We start from the raw sequence: 24,617 nt of genomic DNA, 5'->3' as shown, positions 1-24,617 counted from the left end.
AACACACAAAACAGCTCTCATAAGTCGCTTCTCTCCCGACACCTCTGTTTAGCATGTTCCACTTCTCCTCCACTCCCAGGCACGTTCCCCTTTCCCTCTCCCATGCACTTTCCCGTTCTCAATGTCACTGGGCCTAGTAAGATTGTTGTTTTGTTCTCCCCTGTTCCCCTCCTTTGCCTCGTCACACTCTGACACACTTGTGTACGAGCACGATAGAAATAAAATATCAATCAATCAATCAGTCGGCTCATAGGGTGATACTACATATTATTTGAGACTTGAGCAATATTATAAACATTTGGTCCCATAAAGCGTTGAACATCAATTACATTACTTTTTGTCCTCCACCCTGGAGTTCAATCTTTAAGATATTTATCACGGTTTGTTTCATTTGGCGTTACTATACGTATTGTACTGGTTTTAACATTATAGAGAACCTGAAAGGCTGCTCCTGCCTGGCTGTACGTGCTATAGTGTTGAACAGTAAAGTACAGACACAAAAAGGAGAAAAATGTTGCTCCAATCATGATTGCTGGCTTAGCTCTGTTTGCAGATACCTATAGGTATTTGGTCTTCTAGGCACTAAAAGAAAATATCTCATCTCATTCAACGGATGCATTTTGTAGTCAGGGGAAATGTTTCTTTTGTTTCTTCAAAAAGAGCAAGTGTCTTCATGAAAAACCTGGTTAATAGTGAGAGGAAATGTCTTTCTAGAACAATATATGTTTTCAGGATGAATAACAACACTGTTAGGCAAATGTTCCAGGTTCCTAGAAAGGGATACATTATCACGAAGAATGACGAGACCTGGAAAAACAGGATGGCTATGGGGAGCCTTTGTTATTTCTCTTTTACGTTGGAAAGGCCATGCTTTATTTTAGGCAAGCGCAGTGATGAATCTGGCAACGTCACGGCTGCCTCTCCGGGGAAACTCTCTCCCCATGTGCCCAGGGAATGGCAGCCGCTACCTGATCCTGACCCTGGTGGTTTCTGTCTGAGGGAAGACCATATGCAGGGAGACAACCCTCATGGTAGAGAGGTGGACTCGCTAGCTGGAACATGGTATCCCTCTTTCCACTCAGGGTATGACACCATCCCCATAATTTCCCAACCCCTAGTGGAGTATAAAATCAGAACATCCAGTCTGGACTGAAAACAAGGCTCTTTCATACCCTTGTAGTAGAATTACTAGGACGAAGAGCACTGAAGCCACAAAGCCAGAGACACATTCTAGTTGTTGGAGGGGTCTGATAAGTGCGGGACATTTAAAAACATCAAGCATCAAGAAACATAGAGAACCACTACTCCTGATGCGGGTCGGGAAACCAAGAAGAAGAAGCAAGTTGCAGCGGGGAGCATGGAAGCTCGTGGAGGCACCATCACGAGATGCTTGGAAGCCAGAGGTTCCCTGTGTAGAGGCCAAGAGCAGAGGAAGCTGTGGAATGAAGGCTGAGGCATTGCAGGTACCAGAGAGCTGACAAGATGCCTGCAAGAGGAGGAAGCGAGCCACTTGGAGAATTTCAGAATGCAGAGAATGCTGAAGCAGCTGGGAGGGACCTCTCAGCCCAGAAAGGGGAGTTGGGATGCCAGGACACTTTGTAGCATACACCACACAGAATTGAAGGAACATTATACAAACTGCGTGAATCTGAGCAGGGCAACTGGAATGCCAAGTCAATCGTTGAATGAAGCAAATGAAAACTGGTCGACGACCAATGGTGGAGTGATGAAAATATAAAAGTGTGGAACTGTTACACATTAAGAAAGTTCTGGCAGCAGAGTACACTAGACAAACTGATTGTGAGTTTGGGACCTGCACCCAAATACAAGTGAAAAATGTGAAAACGTCCTGGCAGGAGAGTATACCAGGCAAACTGAATGCAAGTCTGGAATGTGCACCCAATGGAGATAAGAAAAGTGTTTGGAAGCAAAGAAAGCGAGTGTACCAGACTGACAGAGGAGGGTCTAGGACTCAATCTCATGCTTGCCAAGAATCTGTGTATAAACTGAGGAGATCAAGAGGAGGGAGTCATCCTCTTGAGTGTGTGAAACCCAGGGGAAGGGAGTCATTCCCTCTGGAGTTGGAACTTGAGCATTGTGACTAGCTGAAGGGAGGCATTTCCCTAGTGATTGGCAATTATGTACTGTGAATATTGATACCACGGAAAGAGAGTCATTCCCCCCCGGTATTGATGGAAAACTCAGAGGAGCCAAGAGATTAGAAATAACTTCTTGGCATTGTGAATAGTGAAAATGAGAAAGAGATCAAGGGAAGAACCATACCCTTTGAAATTATAAAGAGCCTAAGAAACTCAGGTGAATGGAGTGGTCTCCTGTGACTTGTGGAACTTTGGTTATTTATTTATTTTTGCAACTTTTGGAACTTTATGATGGAACTTTAAAAAAGAGCTGCAGACAACCAGCTCTATTTCCCTTTTCACTTTATCTTTAGTTTAGCTTTTAAGGGTCAGGTTAGTATTTGGACACAGGACAGAGAACTTAATTTTGGACATTCTAACACAGACATCTTTTAGTTTCGTTGAGGCATGGAAACCCCTCTTAGAGATAGGGTGAGATAGAAATTTCTCAACCCTCTTTTTACTTTAATAAAAGTCTTTACCAAGCACCACAATGCTTGTTGAAGTCTGACTCCTTGTTCCTTACAGTGCCTTTAAAGGATGTTGGAACTGTTCTTGCATAAGAAATGTTGTGTCTTTATTGTTCTAGTTGCTGATTGGCTCTCGTCATTGATCTTGTCTGAGGTCTTCACGTGTCTTCTTCACCTACGGACTCACTATTCGTGGACAGGGGTTGTCTCACCTTTATATAGTTTCACGTCACTGACATAGATCCACACCCGCCTGCCTTCCACTTTGACTGCAGATGAAGTGAAAGGTGCTTGGTTGTGGGGCTTGTGACACTTCATAACGAAGTTACAGCCCAGCGCTTTGTCCCCTGGATGCAATAAAAGCAGTTTTAACAAATTGTCCATGTCAGTTTGTTCATGTGCTTCATCTGTGTTCTTTGTGCCCCACTGCTGCGTCTGTACATGTTGAGACATACATTTAAGAGATTCTGTCATAGCTGTCAAATAATCATGCATTTCCTCTCCCAACACGGTTGCAGCATTCTCAGCATCAGTATGAGCCTGTATTATGGGAGCAATGGGAGTATGAATTCAGCATCCCATCACCAGCTCATGTGGAGTCAGGTAACGGCCTGCGCCTGGCTGATTATGCAAGGCAAATAGGGATAAAGGAAGGCCAAGTAGTCAACTGTTTTTAAGGGTGTCCTTTTTTTGACAATCCTTTCTTTTAAGGGTCAGTTTAGGTGCTCACAAACGCTGTTTGATTGTGGGTGATAGGTGGATGAAAATGTGTACTTTATCCCCAAAAGGAGAGTGTGGTGTGCTCAAACACTTCATTTACAAAGTGCGGCCTGTTTTCTGAACGTTACACTTTGCACACTCCCCACCTTGGAAAAACCTCCTATGTTGGAATTTCGATGTGATGTGGATATGGGTGGGTGCATTAAATGGCTTCAATCCAGAGGGAAAAAAGGGCATACAAGTACTATCATATACGTGTAGCCATTACAAATTTGGAGCATATCCACAGAGTCAATATGAAAATGCTGAAATGGTCCAGTAGGATGGGTTATTGCTCTTCTCACCATTCTCAAAGTATGACCAGCAGTGAACCTTTGACATGCAAGACAATTTATAACAACATTTGTGATGTGCACATTTAAATTAGGGGCAAACCACGCCTCCAAAATCAGTACTGCAAGACATTCCTTTGTTATGTGAACTGGACAGCATCACCGTGCTGCCCTGCCACCACATTGCTTCTGTGGGGGACAATGAGCACCTCCTCCTGTGCCACAATTCCTGCTCCTCTGGTGCTGCCCGCCACTGCAACGTAATAATTTGCACTATGAGTAGTGTATTAGATCCATCCTTCATCAACATTTTCCGTGTATGTGTGTGTTTGTTTGGGGCAGTTGCAATGTCAGATGCTTCTGGGAAGTATGTTGCCCTTTTTGATTCTAAATCAGTGGCCTTGTTGTTGCAGGAAATCAGATCTGCACCTCTAGTGTGTGCTGCGCACTTCACTACGCCGATATCCAATGCAAGTACAAGTGCATCAATAAGCCTTTTTAATAATGGCACATGCTGTACTGGTGTGCTGTCTGCATGCAGAAAACCCTGCCTTTTCCAATGTGACGTGACAGTCCGGCATGTACTGTAGACGTCACGTAGGCAGAGTTGGAATACACCATTACAGCCTGATCCTCATGCCCTTCCAGCGTCAAAATCAAAGCTACTGTAAGGCCTACCTTATGCCCTGTGGGAGCGTCTGGATCTCTGACGGCCACTGCTGTGTCCTTCTCCTCTGTACCTCTGAAATGAAGCTGGTGTGTACTCGACACCTCCTTTTTCCCCAAAACAGACAGTGTTGTGTAAATAACCCCTGTCAACATTTGAGGGAAGGGGGGTGAGCATATCCAAGGCCATTCCCCCTTCCTCCCCATTGAAGCCTGCCAGACGGAAAGCAGAGGCCTGTGCTGCTCTGCTTCACCTCCCCCAATTCGGCTGGAGTCGCTTCAAACATTCACGTTCCCCCGCAGCTCCCAGGGCCGCGGCCTGCCACCTGAATTATTTACAACCCAGCAGTAAACCCCGGCTATAAACGCAGGCCCAAAGGCGCCCTTTCTTAGGCTCCACGACCCACCGGCTCACCCTAGGTTAATGGCCCGTGTAAAATTAGGACACCCAATATTATAGCAACACTGCAGGAACACATTCATAATGACTTCTAACGGGACATGGTAACTCGGACAGCTCGTCCCTTGCTCTGAGACCCAACCTTGCGACCTATGATACCCAGTCAACAGGACGATGGTAACCATGTATTGATGTATCACCAAAAGACCCCACTCTAGGTGCATTCCCCCTGTGTTGCATTAACCTGTAGGATAACCTATTGGAAGATTTACCGGGGAAGATAATATTGCAATATTGAATGAATGCGGTGTGCGTGGCCTTAGGGCAGAAAGCCAGGAAAGACGTTCATCACTGACACTGGTCACGGCTGGCACAACAACACCGTCCGGATGAACCCAGCTGACCTGCCCGGCCCACGAGGGTAACCAGTGATGTCCACCAACCACGGGAAACCAAATCACAGCAGCACCTATAGTTAGTCGTCGCCACCCAATCCCCACGAACTTGTGCCCCCTATAGTATGTAGGTTCTTATGACGTTTTTTGTAAATATATACGCCTGTCTTTGCTATTGCAGACAGAGCGCTCTCGGAGTTTGCAGAGTCCTTTGCATGCCCTATTCTGATTGATAAACTCCCATTTAAGCTCACCCGCACTTTGTCTTAGCCTTATTCCCATCTTGGGAGAGTCCATTATTGTCTCTCATTGTGGGGAGGATCGTGCTATCTGGGGGACCCCGACGTGATGATTATTTTTCCTTAACATATATATCCCTACCATCCCCTTTGGCACGAAAATCTCCGGTCGAAAAGGGATACGCACGGTGCGCCGGCTCCGGAAGGCTGCCCGCCAACGGCAACCGGTATGCTCAGAAGTGCGCACTCAACAGAGAGAGGGTACGGGATCCCGGTTGAAAAATCCCCTTTGAGTACCTCTCGCCGGAGCCAGGGCTAACCGTTGAGCGTACGGCAACACTGCCTGGACGGACCCAGTTCGTAGACTCTTGGTTCAAGACGGGCACGTGAGTATTAAGTGCGAGTGACCATAAAGGGAGCAGGGGAGGAAAACAGGACAGAGAACGAGGTTGTTTGAAAGGGGACACTTTGGGACTACTAAGAACCACTCTAGACTTTCTTTACTTTTTCTTTGCATATGGCCATTAGGATCAAGAGGTGAAAAGAGATAAAGAGACGGGAACCTAGCTCCGCGAGGGGGTAGAAGGCGGCACCGCATAGTGCTATCTTGACTAGTACTGGGAATATATGAGGAAGTGAAAATAAGATAAAGGTGTCTGGTAAAAGGGAGACACAGTGAATATATTAGGGACTGCTAATCTTTCTATTCTTCTCTCTGGGTTTACGGGTAAAAAACAGGGTTAGTACAAAAAAAAAATAATAATAATAATGTAAGTAGAAAGACGAGTGTATACCAGAACTACAAGACGAATTAATATCAGATTAAGAAAGAAAGGGACAGCTAGTAAGGGAGTAAAGGGATTACAAATCAGGCAAAGAGGGGCAGCTGGTTTTAATGTTGAAGCGTGCAAGTGCACGTGTGTTGTCTATTGCTGTTCTTAGGTTTTCAAGCTGGTTTGTTCTTGGCATGGCACGCACATACTGCTTCTTACTTTCTCTTCTGTCCATTTCTTTTGGCCTTCTTCAGCGCAACACATGAGTATTGCCTCTCACTGCCTTTTCTCTTTTCTTGCTAGCTGTCTCTTGAGCGGCGCACAAGTACAGCTTCCGAATGTGTTTTCAGTTATTAAATCTTTTACCTGCTGCTTTTCTCCTGTGCAGCACATGTTTACTGCTTCTTACAAAGTTTTCTTCCTTTTGCTTCCTTTACAGGCATGGTTCAGGGCTGAATCAAAGAGTAGGCATTCAGCTGCTTTACTTGTGGAGCAGATGCAACGTGAAGCAGGGAGTGAGAATCAGGGTATGGTTTTATTAACCCCATGCCACTCCCTGATTGCTTAGAATGTGAAGTCTGCATAAACTGTGGTGGAGCACCCTGCGGCCATGTTGGTTTCCATATGAAGCCTTTTCTGAGGCGGCCCTCTTGGAAAGGTCATCCACTCCCATGTTGTGACTGGGCCTGCTGCTGGCGCCAGCCATGCACCAGTGTAGTCCAGTCCTCTCCACTATTCCTGCCTTCATTTCTAAAATGTGTCCTGATGGGGTGAGAGTTATGTGTCCATGAGGGGATGAAGTGGGTATTGACCCCTTTGATCATGACAGCTACAAACTCTGCTGCTTGAAAAATGTGTTGGCAATCTTGCGCTTGTTATTATTTCAAAGCTGTCATTCTCTCTTGCCTTCACCACTGCTGTTAAACTGTGCCTTTCTCCAGAGCTCTGATCTATCATCGATGACCCATCAACTAAGAGAATTATCCCCCCTTCTAGGGTGCTTTCTTTGACATGAGGTTCATTATCATAGTAATCAGTTTCAGGTAATACAATCATGCACGTAATCTCCCTCCTTTACTGTTTCTGCTATGAATCTAGCTGGGTTTACTACTCGACACCTAACAACTTTGATTGATGGATTTGATACAATCACCTCATAGCCTGAAGCTGATATAATCACTTCATAGCCAGAGGCTCTCTGTGTGTCGTCAATGTACTTTTGGGCTTTTCAAGGATGGTGAAAAAAGAGCATGTTCAACATATAATGTAACTGAACAGACCACCGTTATGCTGGCCAATTTCTCAATTACAAAAGCGGCTGCAGCCAATGCTTGCTCACATGGGTAATGGCCTCTCATTACTGGACCTACGATCCCACTGTAGAATATCAATGGTTTGTATCCCATAGAATGTTTCTCTGAAAAAAATCCATCATCACTACTCCATTTGAATGGGAAAACAGAAAAAGGTCTTCCTTGCACTCAGGAATCCCTAACACTGGAGCCGTTCTAATTGCTAGTTGCAATTCATCAAAGGCATCTAGCATCTCCCCTGTTCAGACTATGCCACTTTTGTCCTTTTGTGCTTCTTTTAGTCCTTTTAGGAGTGGCCTGACATATGTTTTGCAGTAAAAGATCCATGCCCTACAATAATTGCAAAGGTGTAGAAATTGCTGTAACCCCTGTGAGTTTTCAGAATTGCTTCTGCTCTTTCAGTTGTCACTTTCTTCACTTCTTTTGACTTTAGTAGGCCAATGTATAGGCCCTCCCCCTGACAACATTGTAGTTTCTCATTGTCCACGTTATGCCCTTTTTCTGCAAATGCTGTCGACAATTTCAATGAGTCTTTCCTGCACTATTTCTCTGTGTTGCTGCAGACTAATATGTTATCCATATATTGGATGACCGTCACATTTTCTAGGTCCATCTGAAACACCCTGTTGAAGACCAAGGGTGAGTTACAGCACCCCGGTGGCAAATGGGAATGTTCCAATCGGAGTCTGCGATAAGGGAACATGGTCAAATATTGTAACTCTTCATGCAAAGGTATAGAAAAGAAGGCATTCATTAAATCAATCATTGTAAAATATTTGGCTGTAGACGGAATGTTAAATAATATTGTGGCTTAATTGGGCACTAATGAAAATTCTGTCTCAATAATATTATTCAGCAGGCGTAGATCCTGTATAAATCTTCATGACCCCCCCTGTTGCCTTCTTAATCAGGTACACTGCTCTGTTGCATGATGATTTTGAAGACACTGATATCCCCTGTCACACTAAGGTGGCAATAGTTTCATAGATACCCTTGTCAGTTTCTTTGACATGGGATACTGTTTTACTTCTTGTAAAACATCTCCCCTCTTCAGTTTAATTCTGGCTGCTCCTACTCCTTTTAATAGCCTGTCATACGGACTGCATCTCTAAAGTGAGCTTGGTACATGTGCCAAATCTTCTTGAAGAACTATATATATGTTTTCATTTATAAAGTGCACAGCAACCCGCCGGTACCAGTTACTTACAGTAAACACAAAACAAAAGGGAAAACAAATTGTCAGTTCTATCAGACATAACATAATATAAAAGTGCATAAGGCAGAATCCCTGACTAGGCAAACAACCAAGTTTTGGGGGATCTCTGGAATACCCAGTATATGCAGGTTCAGCTCTTAGGCTGTGAGGAAGAGAGTTCCACTGTTTGACTGCGATGGGTGGGAAGCATGAGCCTCCAGCTTTAGTACCTCTAACTGTAGGCTGGCAAAGGTGGTATGCATAGGGGGTCCTAGTTGGCCTTGAAAAGTGAACTTTCGTAAATTTCTGGAAAGGTAAGGGGGCACAGTGTTTGATAGGCACCTGTGAGTAATGGATAGGGTTTTAAAGATGATCTGTGCGTGGATCCGTAGCCAATGTACTGCTCCCTTGGAGAAAGAGATGTGTTCCCGTTTGGGAATTTTCAGCACTGCTTGGAGCACATTATTCTGAATAATTTGGAGCTTCTGGAGATTCTGGGACGAGGTGTCGGCAAAGAGGACATTACAATAGTCAAACCTGGAGCCAATGACTGCTTGCACAATGGTTAAGCAACTGTCTGGGGATAGAAAGGGTATGGAGGCATTTTCTTTTTTTATGTATTAATATACATATAGCCAATAATGACTTTGTATACAGACACATTACCATATAGTCACACATCATCAAAATACATATTTAAAAATGGCTGCTAGTTATCTCATATCAGAGATCTGATTATATCACATAGTAAAATACACTCCATATTGACTATAGAATGTCGCAAGGCATTCAATTGCAATCATAATTACGAAACACACACGGGATTAAAAAATGTGTCTTTGCTTAAATTTACAAAAACCTGCAAGCTACAAAACTACAAAACTACAAAAGAGTACACATAAATTAATATAATTAATCTACCATTTCCATACATTTCTCATAAAATTTGATCAAATGAAAAATACAATTCATGTCATTGCCTTCCATTAGGATACTCCACAAAAGATCTGTGCTCTCAACAGGGAACGTGTTGTTGTAAGATGTAATAGCCTGATTTCTTAATGTACACAGAGGTTGGCATTGCATGATGAAATGCTTCAATGTTTCAATTTCTAGTTCCCCACACAGACAACACAGTCCATTGTGGCGTTCAATTCCAATTTCTGCTCTCTAGATTTCAAGTGCTCCAAAGGCATTACATTTAAAAAGCAGATATTGCCTTATTCGGTTAATCTTTGGATAAGGGTCAATGTACAAAGGAACCTGACTGAGTTCCATCCAATAACATAGGAATGGACCACTATTAGCATTAGAAGCAAGATGCACCATATCAATCTCTTTGCTATGATCCTCTAGGTGGCATCTAATTCTTTCCTTTTGTATCAAGATGGTAGGTTCATCACTGCTTTCGACTACCTTGTCCACCCACTTTCTATAGCGAGTCACCAAATTTCCCATAATCCCCAATCGTTCAAAGTTGTACATTTTACAAACTGCAGCAAAAAACTCAACCATCAAGGTATGATTGTTAAGTAAGAGTAATTTTGCATAGCACATGTATACTTTCTTTTCTAATACTGCCGCCACACTAATGTGCCCAAGTGCTAGGCGTATGTATTCAATTGGTAGCGACTTAGGCATTCTAAATAACATTCTCAATATTTGTCTTTCTAGTATTTTCATATCGTTCCGGTACTTTTCACCCCACACCTCAGCACTATACAACATACATGGTACTATTTTTGCTGAATAAAGCAGCATAATAGTTATTAATAAAGCACCCACCCTGTCTACCAATAAATGTAGTTAGGACATGGGCGGTTCTCATACAGTTGTCATGTGTTTCTTTCCAATGAGCAGTCCAATGTAACTTGTTATCAACAACTGCCCCCAAGTACTTGTAGGTGGAGCCAGCATCTACGGGCTGATTACCAATTTTCAAACTTTTTTACATTGTGTTTGTTCTTACCAGAGAACACCATGGTTTTTGTTTTACTGATATTAATACGTAAACCATTTGTTTTAGCAAATTGGCTCAGGGCATCTAGCATACAATTCAGGCCACAGGGTTTGTGATCCAAAAGTAACAGATCGTCAGCGTTGCCAAGCCAGCCAATACTCATTGACCTTACTTTCACTGGGGACGGTACACATGCCGATAGAACTTCAGCTTGATAAGTTCTGAAACCCAACTAATTTGGAGCGAGCATCCTATTTTAATTGATCCAAAGATTGAATTTGTCAAGCAAGAGTCAAGAAAATATTTCTGCTGGAATGTCCAGCATCGACAGCATTCTGTAGTTGCCAGGGTTCGTTCTACTTGCTTTCTTATATACAGGGAGGATATTACTTTCTCTCCACGAGGAAGGAACTTTCCCAATACTACTGAGGTCAACCTATAGAATGTATAGTGCTGTAGCCCAGAGACTCTGTCAGGACCTGTTGCTCGAAAGGAGTGTAATTTCTCAATAATCCTCTGAATGTCTCCCACAGACGATTTGCATTTCCAAGTTTCTTTTATCTCTAATTCATCCATGTCAATCGGAAATGCACATCCTGATGTGTTTCCTATACAGGTCACCCAGTCCTGCTCAGATGCATCGTTCATAGGGAGATCTTTTATTTACTGCCCCCCTTATGACTTAACATATGCCAGTGTTGTTATTGTTGTTTGCATGGTTTCCCAACTGCTTCCATAGTTCCTGTCCGCATCTCATCTTATGTGATCTTAACCATCTCCGGTAGGCTATTTTTAACAATTTCATTTTATTAGCTATGTCCATCTCAACACCTTCTGCACTAGAATCTGCGAGGGTTACAGCAATTTCCTTACAAAGACATCTTTTAGCAGTCTGGATTCTCTTGTCCTAGCCTTGGCCCTTGGGAGTACTTGCATTCCATCTTTCACTCTGACTTTTAAAGTGGTGTTTTGATTTTGTCGTATCTTCAATCCTAGATATCAGGGCTATAAAGTCAGTCAACAGAGCAGATCCATCATCTATCTGCTTTGATTCCCATTTAGCTCCACAGTATACTAGTTCCTTTTCAGCTACACGTTTTGCCCTGTCTAGGTTAATTTTATTCCACTGGGTGCAGTTTTCCCCTTGATAAAGGTATGGGTATTGGTATTATTTATTTATAAAGCGCTTTGACACAAAACAAGTTCTTCAAAGCGCTCCAAGACAGGGGGTAGGGGGCCATGGGATACAATCTTTTATAAGGCCTTGGAGAATTCCAAATGATATACAATAATAATAAGCCTATTAGACCTGAGGACATTTCTGCTAATTCAAATGCGTTAACAGATAGTTGGGGGAAAGCAGGGAGGGGGAGTAGAAGGGGGTACATGGATAACAAACTGACAGTAGTGCAAGTGTGTGACAAGAAGTGCGGGTAGGAGGTATATGTCTCTATAAGTGTCATATTGGTCATTGCTTGGTGTATTTGTTAATCGCACACAAATTGGCATATGGTCACTCTCATGTCTTATCTTCCACTAATCTCATAGCTCCAGGATGAGCTAATACATCATATAGTGTTGATGTTGATTTAACGCCTCTCCTGGTATATGCTTTATGAGCATCTCCCCCACAATAACCATTCAGCATTTTTAAATTATACATATATAGCATTTCTGCTCATCTTTTTCCCTGACTATTAAATGCAGTTGCATTGTAGGCTTCGGACTTATGTAAGTCAGGAAGACCTTCCGGAGGAGCACCCATCCTGGCATTAAAGTCGCCAACGACCCAAATGGGAGTATTATGATAAAGTTGAGCTAGAAGTCATTTTACTATCACCACATTACTTTTAGTTGATACTAAATTGGGAGGGTCATAGACGTTAATAAGTACCATCTCACTACATGCTAAAACATCACATGATATTGTGACTAATTGAATCATGGTAGATATTCCATTAGATTCTGTTATACACCCTGGGTGCCGTGCAGCTACTAGTATGCCTCCTTTAGGTCTTCCTATTGGTCCTTTGGTAGCCAGGACCTGGGCAGTGCTTCTATCATCTATCTCACATAGCTCCTTCATCCACATTTCTTGGAGTGCCACCAAGGCATACAGATGAATATTTGCCAATAATCCTTCAGGGGCCGACAAATGGTAGGATCCTCTAGTGTTCCATGGACACAGCAAGTTGTTGTTACCTACAAGGTTGCACAAAGTGTGCTTTAAAGGCTGAGGGCAACCATTGCCAATGGGCCATCAGACTTCTCACCATCATTGTCAGTTACAATTTATTTCTGTTCTCTGGCCCTTGGGGGTAGACCGGTCTAGAATCAGCACATATCGCCTGAGTCCGGCCTGATCTCTGATGTGGCACATGGAGCTTGTTTCTCTCATTGGGAAACGGTTTAGTCTCCACACTATTTTTTTAAATCTTCCTATATGCAATCCTACATTTATATCCATAACGAAACAGGTCAGCATCATATTTCATATTTCAGGGTATATTCAAGAGTATTATCAGAGGTGAACCAGATGTTAGTTACTGTTTTGTTTAGTTCAACTAGTTTGTCTACTATCAATATATCATCGGTTGTTATGCCCCTAAGCGGGACAACACTATGTAATACTCTCAACACAACCGCTCTATTGAGGGGAGGATGCAAATCTTGCTCGCTGATATATTGAAGTTGTAGCACTTTAAGTCTATCACCTTGCATATCAGTGAGCCTATTGGCAGAATTATAACAAGGACGAATATTATCAGTCACAAGCTCTAGATGATCTCCACCTCCACCTCCTATCTCTAGACTGATCGATTTAGATGTTACTAATGTTCCTTCAAACAGACATTTTACAGCTTCTAGGACAACATCCTTAAGACCTGCGCTCGGCCTTTGCTTTCGTTTTTTACGGAAGTTACGCACTGCTGCTATATAGGGTTGATTACTAATCTCGCTTACTTTCTTGCCATCTTGTATCGGCATGACCATATCAATTCGTATGTCATTCGTGAGTTGGTGATCAGTCGACACTATCATACCTTTTGATACTGTGTCTGTCATGAATACTGGTTTTGATGCACTATATTACTTTTTCTTTAGTTCTTTTCTTACTAGTCACAATCGGAACACTAGTCTCATTATAGAGCTCACAGATTGTCATACTCATTACACTTTCATTCACAGCACAGGGCCTTTGATTCATTCTTAAAGCCTTGTTGTACATTATGGCTTGAAATGTTTTCTTTTTTTTCTTTTAGGCAGTTGACATCGTTCCCTGGACATTTTGTCAATTGTACCACTGTACCACCTGTTTTGCATCAGTTTCAACAACATAAGGAAGGTCTGGACGAGGATGTCGCATGATTGGAGCGGAGGTAAACCTTTGTTTAAGTTCCTGAAAGGCTTCTTCTGCTTCTTCGGTCCAAGCAAACTTTTTATTGTTTTTTTCGTAACAGTACTGTGATTGGGTGAACAACCTGAGAGAAGTCTGGGATGAACCAGCGGTAGAAGTTTGCAAAGCCCAGCATGCTTTGTACCCCTTTCAGAGACATCGGTGAAGGCCATTTCAGAATGGCATCTACCTTGTGCACGTCCATTCTGATGCCTCATGGAGTAAGGATAAAACCAAGAAATTCTTCTTTGGTGACGTGAACATTTTTTTTTTCAAGCTTTGCAAACAAGCGAGGTTGACGGAGCTTGGTGAGGACTGACCGAACATGCTTGACATGATCTTGTTCCGAGGCTGAGTATACTAAGATGTCGTCTATGTACACTAACGCGCACACATCAATTAACTCCCTTAAGACGTCATTCATGAAATACTGGAATTCCGCAGGAGTGTTGCATAACCCGAAGGGCATGACTTGATATTCAAACAAGCCGTACTTAGTACGGAAGGGGGTTTTCCATTCATCTCCTTTTCTGACTCGGACCAGGCGGTATGCTCCTCAAAGGTCCAATTTGGTATAAATATGGGCATCTTTAACTTGGTCTAGCATCTCAGGGATAAGTGGCAAGGGGTAGCGGTTCTTCACGGTGATCTGGTTCAATGCGCGGTAGTCAATACAGGTTCTCAAGTCTCCTTCCTTTTTCGGTACGAAGAACAAAGGACTGGCTGCGGGGGACTTCGAAGGACGGATAAATCCGTTTTCAAGGTACTGGTCTAAATAGGATTTCAAATGAAGGTTTTCTGGTTCTGTGAGAGCGTAGATCCTGCCGCAAGGGATTTGTGCACCAGGAACAAGGTGGATCTGACAGTCATAGGGCCTTTCGGAAAACATCCAGGAAATCATGGCATTCACTTGGCAAGGTATTAGTTGCTCCCAGGGTTGATACTGTCGCTCCGGGGGTCATGGGGATACAGACGTCGGGTTTCTCCTCTTGGTAATAGCAGGCAGGGGAGCAGTGACCGGGGAAGGTTAATTTTCATGCAGCCAGTCTATCAAAGGGTTGTGAGCAACCAACCATGGCATCCTTAGTATTAGCCTGAACTGAGGTGCCTTGATGAGATCGAATGAAATAGACTCCCGATGTCCGTCCTGGCACAGCAAGGTTACCCTGGCTGTGCACTGGGTTACTGGTCCGGAACCGATTTCTGTCCCATCCACGATGGTTACCTTGGAGCCCCATCTCTGCTGCCAGTTCTTGATCAATATAATTTCCAACTGCTCCGCTATCGATGTATGCTTCAACGGCATGCATTCTTGACGAATGTTGGTGGTTAATTTAGATCACTGGTATTGCAAAGTGCGAGGTCAGCAACTCTTTCTTCTCACTCGACAAACTGACCTCTACGTTTGTCGAGCTTGGTAGTTTTCGGATTCCTTAGCTTCATCCTTCTCTGTGGCCCCGACTTTTCTTTTTGGGGGTTTTACTGGACAGTCCTTCAGGAAATGTCCTGGTTTCCCACAAGACAAACAAAGCTGTTGTTGTCTTCTTTTGTCCCGCTCTTGTTTTTTTAATGGAGGCTGTATCCCTCCAATCTGCATGGGTTCTACAGCATTTTCAGGTACACAGGGTGTGTTTTCCCTTGGTCGAACATACACGGTCCGAGGGTCCGTCTTAGACCGGTTTGCCTTTCGGTCCTGCAACCGGTGGTCTAGCTGCACGACCAGATTTATGAATTCTGCACAGTCTCTGGGTGGATCAACCACCTGGGCTAAGACGTCCTTTAATTCGCCTCGTAAGCCTCGATGGAATAACATAGTTCTTTTGTTTTCTGGCCACCTAGCTTCGGCAACCAGTCTGTTGAAGGTAGCAATGTACGTTAACAAGTCCTGATTCCCCTGTCGGAGGGACAAGAGTTCATTGTCTACTGCTTGTTCCTGGGTATGGCGAGCAAAAAGTTTTCCATTTCTCTCTGGAACCCACCAAAGTCATGTATTAGAGGATCGTCATGGGTTACCAACGCCACCGACCAAACTGCTGCACTACCACTCAGGTATGATAAGACAAAAGCTACCCAAGCTTGGTCGTTTGGAAATGCTCCAGGCCTACAAAGAAAATGAAGGCGGCACTGATTGATGAATGCCGCATACTTCCGTGGGTCGCCTGAGAACCTTTCTGGTGGTGCCAGGGGCACTGTTCCAGGTAACGTGATCTGTACCGGAGTGGGTGGTATGGCGGGGTTTTGCATCGTTGGATTGCTTCCAGGTAGAGGTGTCTGTCCTGCCTGTGATTGCAAGTATTGCCTGCTAATCTCTTCAGTGCGTTCTTTGGTCACTATTAGGTCTCTCTGGAGGGCATTAGTCTCTTGTCAGGCAGAATGAACCTCAGCACGAAGCTCTCCTAGTAATTGGGCCAATTGGTCCATTTCAGATGTCTCCATGGTGCCCAGGTGGATTTGTTATGGTAGGATTTGTGTTCTGTTACGCTCACCTGTTATCCACAGGGACGCCACCCAGCCGGGTTACCCGCTGGTATGCTTCTCTGCTTTGCCCTGATGTGGTCTGCGGGGAAGGTTCTTCCTTGTGGTAGAATTAGGCGTGTTCTCTGTCCTGCCTTCTTTGCAGGGGTGCGTTGTCTTTCATGGGCGAGTGCGGTCTAGTTATATTACTGACGCCGGCCCGTTTGATATTGTTCAGGTAGGTCTTATTGCTGTTCTTTAGTTTTGTTGCTATCCTGCATGCCTTTCCTTGTTTAAAATGTCTCTTTTTTCTCCATTAGGTATGCAGACCTTCAGCGCAGAGAACTGGCTTGATTGAGCCCCGCTGGAAAATGATGGCGCATTAAGAGTGCTATGATGCGGTGTCATGACCACTGCTTCCAAAGAGTCAGGACCTACCCAACATCCTTGGAAGCAGGCTCATAACATATACTATCGGCACCAGCAAGTCCCAATAGGGACCTTTTGGACCTTGTCCTGGCACCGGTGGTGCCAGGCTCATAGCATGGACCCGTCCCGGCACAGGATTGCCGGGCTCATAACAAGTGTGAAAGTGCTTGGGTGGACCTACCTGCAGCAGACCATGCTGCTTACTTACCAGCAAGATGATGTTTCACTCACTTCTGGCAGGGACTACTTTTCCTTCTGGGTGGGGCAGGCACCACTCCCTGGATCATTGATGCTGGACCCCTTCTGGAAGCAGGAACTCTTTTGCCTGGGCGAGGCTGTGGAAGAAGACACCTAAGCACTCCTATGGACTATTTAAACCACACCCGATTGGTGCAACGTGCTTCGCGTTATTCTGCATCTTCAGCAGGACGCTCACCGTGTCAGCTCCAGCGAATCTTCAGTTCCGGATCCTGTGAATACGAAAATTACCTGCTGGGAACCAATCTTCAGTCTTCAGCAGCTCCTGCAAAACAAAAGGCACAGGTTAGGCAAAGGCCTAAGTTAGCGGTTCAACTTACCCGATCCATCGGCAGCATTCAAGGCGTTTTTTCTGCATTTCTCGTCCGGCATCGGGCCTGCAAAGACAAAGAACATTGGTTAGTAACGCTTAGTTACAAAACTGCTTACCTGTGTTACGCTCGCTCCAACTCTGCTCGCGCTGCATTCCGGCACCTGTAAAGACAAAAGAGACATTAAGGTGCATTCTACAGCCCTAGAGCAGCCTTTCTACTTATGTGTCTTCGTATTCACCATCTTCTTGTTACGCTCTCTGCCACGAACCTGGGGGAGCATCTTCTTCGGCACCGACAGCATCTGAAAGGGAAAAGACATAGACATTAAGGAGATAAGACATTTGAAGAGAGCAATCTAAAGGGAACTTTAATACTTACAAGTCACGCTCGTGCAGCACACGGCGGCATCGCTCTCAACTTACCCTCTGCAATCAAGAGGCTGAACTCATATCCAGTGAAGTAACTGGACCCAGCGCCCCTGCACAACACGCAGGATGGAGAGCCCAGCATTCACCTGTTTTAAGGTGAGCACAACAATCGACCAAGTACCACGGGGAGAGAGGGAGAGAGGGGCTTGGAACTTCTCCCCCTTCCAGCCACTAATACCTTGATTTTCCACTTGCAGACACCTCACCCTTCAGGTCAAACTTTCGGTGAGAAAGGGGCCAAATCCGGGAGCCAAACGAATCCTACGCCTAACGTTGAAGACGGTTTCACCGCCCAGTCAAGACCCGCGCCTCCGAGGGAACCAGGTGAGCGTTACAGAACGCAAAGCCTTACCACATATTTCCCGCCCAGGCGCAATGGAAACTTCAGACACAGACCAATTGGCCCAGTTGCTCGGGGAGTTGAGAGCAGAAGTACACGCAGCGCGCCAGGAAACAAATGCCCTAAGGAGGGAGTTAGTGGTTTCTAAGGAACGAACAGACGATTTGGCTAGACAATTGTTGCAAGCCCAAGCGGGACAAACTCCTCTGCCTACCCCTGGGGGGAGCAATGCTCCAACGACTTCCTCTAATCCGGTGCAAATTAATCTACCAGGAAATGTACCTTTGGCCCCGCCCGAACGCTTTTCAGGTGATCCGAAAAGATATGCTGTGTTCATCAATCAGTGTCGTTTGCACTTTTTGTGTAGACCTGCCGCTTTTCCAACGGACCAGGCTAAGGTGGCCTTCGTGCTCTCATATCTTAGTGGCAGTGCCGCAGATTGGTCTATTCCTTTAGTGACTCAGGATAACCCTATTCTTTATAATTTCCAGGACTTCCAAGCTAGTATGGAAAGATTGTTCGCAAGACATTCTCAGGGACAGGCCCTGGACAATGAACTTCTTTCACTACGACAGGGCAATCAAGATCTTCTGGCCTACATTGCATCATTTAACAGACTAGTGGTTGAAACCGGATGGCCTGAGGATAAGAGGATCACCCTTTTCTACAGAGGCCTGCGTGGAGAACTTAAAGACGTTCTGGCTCAGGTGGTGAATCCTCCACAAGACTGTTCCGAATACATCGATCTGGTGGTTCAATTGGATCATAGAATACAAAATCGAAAAGCCGATCGTTCCAGAATTGAGACTCGAACTTTTTCAAGACCACAGAGTTCCGCTAAAGGAAATGATACCGTGGAACCCATGCAGATTGGGGTTGTGAAAGGACCTCTAACCCAAAAGGAAAGGGAAAGGAGAAGACAACTGCAATTGTGCCTCTATTGCGGAAACTCAGGGCACTTCCTTCAAGATTGCCCAGTGAAACCAAGGAAGAAGACAGTAGGAGCTTCCGATAAAGGTGCCAAAGGTTCAGAGTCGGAAAACGACCTCGCCCGACAAGTGTAGAGGTCCGCTTGCCGAGCGTTAAAACCAGTTCTTTGACCTCGCATTTCATCATGCCCATGGTCCTCGTGAGTCCAGAACAACCCAATCGTATGCATGCCATTAAAGCATACATTGATAGTGGCGCAATCGGCAATTACGTGGACTGTGAATTGGCCGCCAGGATGAATCTATCTCTTTGTCCTAAGACGGTGAAAGACGTCATCACCACCGTGGATGGTACGGAAATAGCTTCCGGACCAGTAACTCACACCACCATGGAAGTGACGTTGGTAAGCCAAGATGGACATCAAGAGAAGATCGTGTTTGATGTGATCAAGGCTCCGCAGTTTCAAGTTATCCTGGGAATCCCTTGGTTGGAGAAACACAATCCCCAAATCGATTGGCGAGCAAAGACAATCCGGTTTCCAGAATGCGCTCCTACCTGTTATCCTCAGCCTCCCACTAAGCTAGTAGCAACTACTTCTGAGAGTCCTCACCTGCCTCCTGAATACCGGGAATTTCAAGATGTCTTTCGGAAAGATCAAGCTAATTCGCTGCCTCCTCACAGATCATACGACTGCCAGATAGACTTGGTTCTGGGATCCACTCCTCCGTGCAGTCGAATTTATGCCCTCACAGAACCTGAAAATCTTCACCTGAGGCAATATTTGGACCAGTACCTGGCTAATGGATTTATCCATCCTTCGAAGTCCCCAGCCTCTTCAGCTTTGTTCTTCGTTCCAAAAAAAGAAGGAGACCTAAGAACATGTATAGATTACCGTGCCCTGAACCAGATTACGATTAAGAACAGATATCCGTTACCATTGATCCCTGAACTTCTTGACCAAGTTAAAAGTGCCTGTATCTACACAAAGCTGGACCTCAGAGGAGCTTACCATTTAGTACGAATAAAAGAGGGCGACGAATGGAAGACGGCCTTTCGTACTAAATATGGACTGTTCGAGTATCAAGTAATGCCCTTTGGGTTATGCAACGCACCGGCTCCTTTTCAGTATTTTATGAATGACGTCCTCAGAGAGCTCATTGACGTATGTGTAGTTGTCTATATTGATGACATTCTGGTCTACTCGTCCTCTGAGGCGGATCATCGAAAACACGTCACAGTAGTACTGGAGAGGCTCCGAAAACACAGACTTTTTGCAAAGCTGGAGAAATGCGTTTTTCATGTCACTGAGGTCGAATTTCTGGGATTTATTTTGTCACCTAATGGAGTCCACATGGACTCAAGAAAAGTGGACGCTATCATTAAGTGGCCCTCACCAACGTCTGTGAAAAGAGTTCAAAGCATGTTGGGTTTCGCCAACTTTTATCGTAGATTTATTCCTGATTTTTCTCGAGTAGTCCAACCCATTACAGCCCTTCTCAGAAAGAATAAACGTTTCGAGTGGTCTACGGAGGCTGAACAAGCTTTTCAGGAACTAAAAACAAAATTCACCTCGGCTCCAGTTTTAAAACATCCTCGTCCGGAACTTCCCTATATCATGGAGACTGATGCTTCCAGTCTCGCAATGGGAGCAGTGCTTTCGCAAAGAGACCCAGAAACAAACCAGTTACACCCAGTGGCATTTTGGTCCCGCAAATTTTCGGCTCCCGAAATCAACTATACCATTACAGATAAGGAACTTTTGGCTATTAAGTCCGCCTTTAAAGCCTGGCGGCATTATCTCCTGGGAGCCCGACACACAGTCACCGTCATCACGGATCATCGTAATTTACAGTACCTTAAATCAGCCAAAGCTCAATCCTCTAGACAACTTCGCTGGGCATTATTTTTTGCCGAATTCGACTTTGTGATAACTTACCGACCAGGTAACAAGAATGGTAAAGCAGATGCTCTCTCCCGAATTGGAGTAGATGAACTCACGACCAATCCTGAACCCGTACCCATAATTCCAGAACAGAGAATCCTGGGTTTGATAAATGCACAATCCATTGAAGACATTGAAGCTAAAGTTAAAGAACTTCTGACTCCAGCAGAAGTGCAAGACTGGCAACTCAAGGGAAAAGATTTCACAATGGATAAGAACTTACTATACTTTCGAGGAAGATTATATCTACCATGTACCGATTTACAAAGACAGGTGATCTCTTGTTACCATGACTCCTTAATGGAAGGACATCCCGGCATTGCCAAAATGTCGGAAAAGATAAAAAGACATTTCTGGTGGCCGTCTTGGAGAAAGGACATTAAGGATTTCATACATTCCTGTGGTGTGTGCGCTCAAAGCAAAAGCCAGAAGGACAAGCCAGCAGGCCTCTTACATCCAATAGACATTCCTCCACACCCGTGGCATACTCTCTCCATGGACTTCATCACGGATTTACCACCATGCTCCGGATGTAATACAATCTTAGTGATTGTGGGCCTATTCTCGAAGATGGCTCATTTTATCCCATTGAAAGGGTTACCTACAGCTTCAATTCTGGCCCGAGAGTTCCTCGAAAACATTGTTCGGTTGCACGGCTTTCCTTCAGTTTTAATCTCAGATAGAGGAAGTCAATTTATTTCCCACTTCTGGCGGAGTTGTTGTCGCCTAGCCCAAATTGACGTAAGGCTTTCAACCAGCCATCATCCCCAGACCGACGGGCAGACCGAGAGGACCAACCAAACCCTGGAACAGTATCTGCGCTGCATGTTACAACAGTCGGAGGGCACTTGGAAAGACATTCTCTGGATTGCGGAGTACGCTTATAATAATTCAGTCCATGCCGGAACCGGAAAAACTCCTTTTTTTCTTTTATATGGACTCCACCCTCGCACCTCAAATCTTGATCCACCTCAGACTCTTGGGACACCCGCTGTAGATCATCTGCATTCTACAATCACTCAAGCCTTTAAAGAGGCCACGTCTCACCTTAAGCGGGCCAAGGAACAATACAAGAAGTGTGCGGACATACATCGAAAGGAAGCTCCTCAATATCTTGTGGGAGATCAAGTCTGGCTATCCACCAAACATTTACCTCTAAAAGGACCGCGTACTTTCAATCCACGATACCTGGGACCTTACCCAATCACTGCCATAATTAAAGCAGTGGCAGTTAAATTGGGCCTACCTGCCCATATGAAAATACATCCAGTTTTCCACGTTTCTCTACTGAAACCCATGCAACCTGGAACCCGTTTGACGAAATCTCCAGACCCTATTCTTGTGGACGGAGAACTGGAATTCGAAATACAAGACATCTTAGACTCCAAGATTTCCAAATCAAAATTATACTATCTGATTGACTGGAAAGGTTATGCCCCCCAGGAACGATCTTGGGAACCGTCGGAACATGTTCATGCACCCCGTCTGGTTAAGAAGTTTCATCGAACTTTTCCTGATAAACCGAAACCCCCAGAGAAGACGAATTTGGGAGGGGCCTTGAGGGGGGGTGCTGTCATGACCACTGCTTCCAAAGAGTCAGGACCTACCCAACATCCTTGGAAGCAGGCTCATAACATATACTATCGGCACCAGCAAGTCCCAATAGGGACCTTTTGGACCTTGTCCTGGCACCGGTGGTGCCAGGCTCATAGCATGGACCCGTCCCGGCACAGGAAGCGCCGGGCTCATAACAAGTGTGAAAGTGCTTGGGTGGACCTACCTGCAGCAGACCATGCTGCTTACTTACCAGCAAGATGATGTTTCACTCACTTCTGGCAGGGACTACTTTTCCTTCTGGGTGGGGCAGGCACCACTCCCTGGATCATTGATGCTGGACCCCTTCTGGAAGCAGGAACTCTTTTGCCTGGGCGAGGCTGTGGAAGAAGACACCTAAGCACTCCTATGGACTATTTAAACCACACCCGATTGGTGCAACGTGCTTCGCGTTATTCTGCATCTGCAGCAGGACGCTCACCGTGTCAGCTCCAGCAAATCTTCAGTTCCGGATCCTGTGAATACGAAAATTACCTGCTGGGAACCAATCTTCAGTCTTCAGCAGCTCCTGCAAAACAAAAGGCACAGGTTAGGCAAAGACAAAGTTAGCGGTTCAACTTACCCGATCCATCGGCAGCATTCAAGGCGTTTTTTCTGCATTTCTCGTCCGGCATCGGGCCTGCAAAGACAAAGAACATTGGTTAGTAACGCTTAGTTACAAAACTGCTTACCTGTGTTACGCTCGCTCCAACTCTGCTCGCGCTGCATTCCGGCACCTGTAAAGACAAAAGAGACATTAAGGTGCATTCTACAGCCCTAGAGCAGCCTTTCTACTTACGTGTCTTCGTATTCACCATCTTCTTGTTACGCTCTCTGCCACGAACCTGGGGGAGCATCTTCTTCGGCACCGACAGCATCTGAAAGGGAAAAGACATAGACATTAAGGAGATAAGACATTTGAAGAGAGCAATCTAAAGGGAACTTTAATACTTACAAGTCACTCTCGTGCAGCGCACGGCGGCATCACTCTCAACTTACCCTCTGCAATCAAGAGGCTGAACTCATATCCAGTGAAGTAACTGGACCCAGCGCCCCTGCACAATACGCAGGATGGAGAGCCCAGCATTCACCTATTTAAGGTGAGCACAACAATCGACCAAGTACCACGGGGAGAGAGGGAGAGAGGGGCTTGGAACTTCTCCCCCTTCCAGCCACTAATACCTTGATTTTCCACTTGCAGACACCTCACCCTTCAGGTCAAACTTTCGGTGAGAAAGGGGCCAAATCCGGGAGCCAAACGAATCCTACGCCTAACGTTGAAGACGGTTTCACCGCCCAGTCAAGACCCGCGCCTCCGAGGGAACCAGGTGAGCGTTACATGCGGTAAGTAAGCGCTATGCGCAGCGCTGCTAAGTCTTGCCTTTGCTAACTTGTGTTTTCCTTCCTTGTAGGTCACGGTGTTTTTCAGCTTGAGTGGAATTTCCGGAGTAGTGCCAGCCGAGAGGCGACCAGCCAGGTAAGCCTTTTGAGCAGGTCGTAATTTGTAAATGTCTCTACTGCTTTCTTTAATGTTGCCTCTATCTTCCTCTTTCAGGTTGTTTTGTCCGGGAGGCGTGCAGATTCGAGGAAGCTGTTCTCAGTAGCTGACAGTGTTTAAAGATGAAGACTGCAGGTAAGATGCTGCTGCTAATGATGTTCCTTTTGTCTCCTTGCAGGTTCTGCTTCTCCGAGGTTCGAGGGAATAGCTGGACACGGTGAGCATCACGTTGCAAGCTGCCAAGTAACGTGAAGCGTGTTGTCTTGCTCGGGTGTGGTTTAAATAGCCCCAACAAAATAGTCCAAGTAAAGTAGTCCCTAGGCTACCACACCCAAAACACTAGACCGCATATCTTGGTTCTTAGGAACCAAGCTATGTGGATGCCTCCATGTTGGCTGACAATACTATAGAAGTAGTTCCCAAGCACATTGTT

The sequence above is a fragment of the Ambystoma mexicanum genome, chromosome 8 (assembly GCF_040938575.1).
Source record: "Ambystoma mexicanum isolate Mex_15411 chromosome 8, UKY_AmexF1_1, whole genome shotgun sequence".
NCBI classification, from domain to species: domain Eukaryota; kingdom Metazoa; phylum Chordata; class Amphibia; order Caudata; family Ambystomatidae; genus Ambystoma; species Ambystoma mexicanum.
Note: the sequence above shows the minus strand (reverse complement) of the source record.